The sequence below is a fragment of the Bufo bufo genome, chromosome 4, assembly GCF_905171765.1.
Source record: "Bufo bufo chromosome 4, aBufBuf1.1, whole genome shotgun sequence".
NCBI classification, from domain to species: Eukaryota; Metazoa; Chordata; class Amphibia; order Anura; family Bufonidae; genus Bufo; species Bufo bufo.
The window spans coordinates 467,956,078-467,961,373 of NC_053392.1; the positions used below are offsets into that span (position 1 = coordinate 467,956,078).

The window sequence follows — 5,296 nt, forward strand, 5'->3', positions numbered from 1 at the left end:
ACACAGCATACCTTCCAGCCTGTTCCCTGTAGCAGCTCATTAGGGGCTGGCATGCGTCACTTCCTGTGATTTAAGGGTTTTACACATGTAACCTGTGTGACCAATCCCAGCCATACTGAACCTATATAAGTGGTCCAGCCCCCTTCCTAGGTGCCTGAACGTCAAAGGTCTTTGTACCCTGCAAAGGTAGCATTTGTCTGTGCGCTTGAGTTCCTGTATTTCTGACCTGTACTTGTTTCAAATTAAATGCATTGGTTCTGATCGGAGATCGCCTGCTGAATTTCTGGTTAAATTACTGCTCTTCCAGCCAGGATGGAGCATCCACTCCTGGGATTTTCAATTTAACATGGAATTGCTTTAATGTTTGTTCAAGTTGCTTCTGGTTCCCGGCAAAGTAGGCAGTGATAGCATTGTGGATCAAGACGAGCTGATTGTGAAGAACTTTAACCTTGTTCACCTCTAGGAACTTAAGTTTGATAGAGACATCATTTCTTATCTTGTCATACTTTTCCTTGTGAATCTGGAACATCTGCTGAGAATGCTCAATCTTCGGCAATGTTGTTGCATCTCGTGGTCCCAGGTTTAGCTCCTCCAGATCTGTGCGGTAGGCATCATATTCAATCCTGGATGTCTCATACTGCTTGACAGTAACAAGCATGTCTTCAATTTTCTTGTTAACTAGTGTATTTACACAGGAAATAAAAAAAGTTGATGCCCCCAGAAGCGTTTCTCCATTCTTGGCAATAAGTTTCTGAGTGTCTGCATTGTATCAAAATTCCTCATGTAACTCTAAGGACTTTAAGCTGAGGTCTGCAAATGCATCTCCAAATTGCCTCTGGATCTGCACCATCTGATAAAGCTGTGAGGAGAGTGTCTGCACCAGCTTTAATATATACTCATACTTCTTCTTGTTGTCTCTCAGAATTTCTATCTGTGCTTATAATTCCAGGTCAACTGTTCTTGAGCCCCCTCCTAGCTTCTCGGAGAGAATCTTCCTGGTGCACTTGTATGTATTTAAACTCCACCTTCTCACTAGTTCCAATTTTTCAATAGCAGTACTTCTTGGTTCTTCGGCGAGGACAACTGGGCCACTTCTCTGCTGTGTCATCTGCCCTTCAGCCTGAAAGGGCCCGGCTTCTGCGATTCCTTCTTTAGTGCTAGCAAAGCCATGAAAGTTGATGTGTGTTTCTGAAAGGCCAAGTCCTACTGGCACTGATCGCTTCAAGTCCATGTTAAAATTGTGCTCTACGGTTTCGTCATAGTCTCCATTGCTGGTTACAGGAATTTCAGCTACTGAGCTTCTTGGTGAATCTTGAGCCATTGTGAGCTCCTTGGACTACATGGGTGCAGGCTTATGTCACACGCAGGGTGACAGTCCGTGCACAGAGGTGGTGGAAAGTACTGGGAGTCTGACGTGCTGCACCAGGCGGGTGACCACCAGCTCCCTCCATACAGGTGCACACTCCCCACACTGTTTGCTGGATTTCGCTACCTGTCTGATATTTGCCTGCTATGTCATAACTCTCCTGTTGCTAACCCGGATTGCCATACCTGTATCTGTGCTGTCTGACCTGACCCATTGCTTGCATGACTATGCCACTGCCTCATCTTTGGTCATGCACTGTCGCTCCTGGTTATGAATTGGCCTGTTGACTATGTCCGTACCTCTAGTACCTTGCTCTGGTACTCCCTGGTCTGTCTGGACCAGCTGTTTTGTAAACAAATCCTCCTCAAGAGATATCCCCACCATCAGGGGTTCTGTGAAGAACGAGGAGTTCACTTAGAAAACGCGGAGGTTGGTCACGTGGCGCAGTGGGTTAACACCCATTGGTTTGTGACACAAGCAAAGAGTTACAGTTAAAAAAATGACATGCGATATGCCAGACCAAACAGGGGAATTACACGTGAGGCCACGGTGTGAGCAATAGGTGGGCCGAGGGAAACACAGTTCTGGTTACTCACAGTTACATCGTCCCTGGGCAAGCTCGCATAAGTGAAGAGGAGACCAGCACAAGGATTCTCTGGGGCACACTCTGGTGTAAGGCACACAGGCCAGATGGTGGTTTGAGGTGCCCTTGATGGTATGTATTAATGTGCCTATGGCAAGGTCCCTTGTAGTCATGACACCAGTACCTTTTGTGGTGGTACAACCATTTACTGTAGTGTTAATTGAGGAACTGAAGACTGAGACCAGGATGGTGCAATCCAAATTATAACTTTTACTGAACGTTGCTTCTAGTAACAATTCCATCCAATTTATAAAACAGTCTTTTGTACATCCCAGTGTAAAATACAGTCTCATGCATACAGGGGTAGGAAAGTGTAAGTCCTCAAAAGAAACAGGCTCTTCTAAATATATATGCAAGAAAGCTACTGCTTCAGACTAGGCTTTGAAGAAATAAAAGTCTTTGGCTGGTAAAAACTCTTGCCTGATCTTAACCTGATTTGAAGGTGGTTTGCGGAGTCCTTGAACCTCTATTTTCCAGTGTTTTATGATAGATGGCCTATCTGTCCTCAGGGTTTAAACTGGAGGTGTGGATGCCAGAAGATGTGTCCTACACCTGCTTGCAAAGGTACCTGGGAAGCCCTTAAGTATGGCCGTGTGCTATCCTTTGACTTGAAATGTATGTAAGAATCCCCTTGAATACTTGCTTTAGTAGCTAGACACTGGTCACCCCGGAAGAGTATGATGTAGAAGTGGACTTCTCACCTGGCTGTGGAGCCAACAGGGAGAGAGCAGAGAGGCAGGAGGCCGCCCTCCAGCAGGCAGCTACTTCATGGCTGCTCTCTGTCTAAACTCCAGGGAAAGACTGCTAACTTGGGCCTGAGCTAAGCTATATATACAATTCACAGTATTGGTTTGAGATAAATATATTGTAGGAACAATTAACTGTATCACTGATTGGTTATCCTACTAAAACTTAACTTTTATCAAGTTAGGATTTACTTCATCTGTCAACCCTAAAGGGCAAACTTTTGTTCAGCAGAGAACACTGTTCCATAAAGATAAAACTGGCTTAGAAATAATTTGATGAATGTGAAAAGACTTCAAAACAAGATAAAGATTATTTTATTCTTTTCATTCTTTCATTTTGTTTGCGATAAATAAGTGGTGAAACTGCTGTGAAAAGTACTATATTTATGGCCATATTCTAAAGTAGGATATCCTAAAGTAAACTTGTAATCAGGACTTCTTGGCAAAACAATTTCTAGAATAAAAGAAAACTCATGATAGCTTTTGGTAAATAATGTATGCAGTGTCCCACTGCGTGGCCGTGGGCACCGCAAACATGTTTTATTATGTTTTAATGTCTTGTATTATGCCTATATGCTGTAATTTATCTCATGTCATATTCTCCCATGTCACAATGTGATTTTATATGTAAGATCATTTACACAGGCCTAGTTAGAGTGTGCTACACTAGTTTCTCCACAAGATGGGGCAGTGTTACAGTGTATATATAGCTTACTACTAAAACTTAACTTTTATCAGATTATTTATAAAAAAATATGTCCCACATTAATAGTTGTAGATGACTGCATAGAAAAAATCTGGCCTATGACCAACCATGCACAAATAAATAAACAGTACAATGCACTGGGTAGGGATGAGAATACAGTCAGACCAATTTGTTATGATCACCACTCATGAGAGATTCGTGATGCTTTTTGGTATCCAGGCAGTTAGATGGTCCTATTGGATCCGCAGTAGTCACTTTGTCTGCTGGAAAAGTGGGTCCAATGATATTTTGGTTACTGATGATGGATCAGGCAGATAGGAGAGTATCCCTAGCAAACTAGTTTTACCCTGCCTAAAAGCGGAGAGGTCTCCCGCCTATATGCGGGAGAATCACCCCCTAGGGAGCGACCCCACTTATCGGTGGCTGGCCCTGTTATTCTCACCCTATAAGTTGTCTCCAAGTGCCGGGATAGTCAGGTATTTTCTAATGGTTTTTTTCCCGACGCGTTTCCTCTGACAGACAGTACTGTCAGATTCATCAGGGGATGTAAAAATGATGAATATACGGCTTGATAACCGTTAGCTCAATCGCTCTTTACGGTGTCCCAGCTGAATAGATGCAGTCCAGACAGATGTCTGAGACTGCCCCCTTAAAATACAATCCTTGATGTCCAGATACTATCTTCTGTAGGACATCAAGGATTGTCTTCTGGGGCCGCTATATCGATGATATATTGATATTCTGGAGCGGCTCCAGAAGACAATTCTCAGATTTTGTCGCTGACTTAAAGAGGACCTTTCACCTGTATAAACTATGGTAACTGAGTATGCTGACATGTAGAGCGGCGCCCGGGGATCTCACTGCACTTACTATTATCCCCGGGCGCCGCTCCGTTCTCCCGTTATAGGCTCCGGTACCTTTGCTTCTTAAGTTATAGTAGGCGGTGTCTTCCCTTGTCCTGTGGGCGTCTCCTTCTCCTAGGCTGCAGCGCTGGCCAATCGCAGCGCACAGCTCACAGCCTGGGAGGTTTTTTTCTCCCAGGCTGTGAGCTGTGCGCTGCGATTGGCCAGAGCTGCAGCCTAGGAGAAGGAGACGCCCACAGGACAAGGGAAGACACCGCCTACTATAACTTAAGAAGCAAAGGTACCGGAGCCTATAACGGGAGAACGGAGCGGCGCCCGGGGATAATAGTAAGTGCAGTGAGATCCCCGGGTGCCGCTCTATATGGCAGCATACTTAGTTACCATAGTTTATACAAGTGAAAGGTCCTCTTTAAACAACAGCAAGATAGGCATGCATTTTACCTCAGAAGTTAATGAACAGAGCCTGGCTTTCCTGGACCTACTGTATGTATTACCCTGAATAATGGTATGATTACCACCAAAACGTACAGGAAACCCACAGCTACAAATAATTTGTTGAGATGGGAGAGTCATCATCCAGTGAGGCCGTACTGGACGACAGTTGGGGGAGGCCGTCATGAGGGGTTTTGGCGGGAGGGGGCTGGTAGTGATAGGGTTAAATGGCTTAGGTATTGCGGTGGGTGGAGTGTAAAGGGGGGGTGGTTTAGAAAGGTTATATTAAGGTGAGCGGTGTCGGAGCCATTTTAGTTGCCAAAAAGTTAGTGGAGACGTAGCAAACTAACGGTGTACTTACGTGATGGAGGTTGAGGCCTTAATCCAGCAGTTGCGGGCAGCGGCGGAGTCCCGGGGACCCGAGTGGCTGCAGGATCAGGTGGCTGGCGTTTTACAGGGGGCGGCGGTAAGTAGTGTCAGCTCACCGCCAAATGTTAGACGGCCGCGGCGGGTACGGCCGCCGGCGCGCCTTAGTCCGGA

General features: G+C 45.4%; 1 pseudogene; it reads right to left on the reverse strand.

Moving 5' to 3' along the window:
• Positions 1–254: 254 nt before the first annotated feature.
• LOC120997305 lies at positions 255–1,330 on the reverse strand (annotated as a pseudogene).
• Between the last annotated feature and the right edge of the window lie 3,966 nt (positions 1,331–5,296).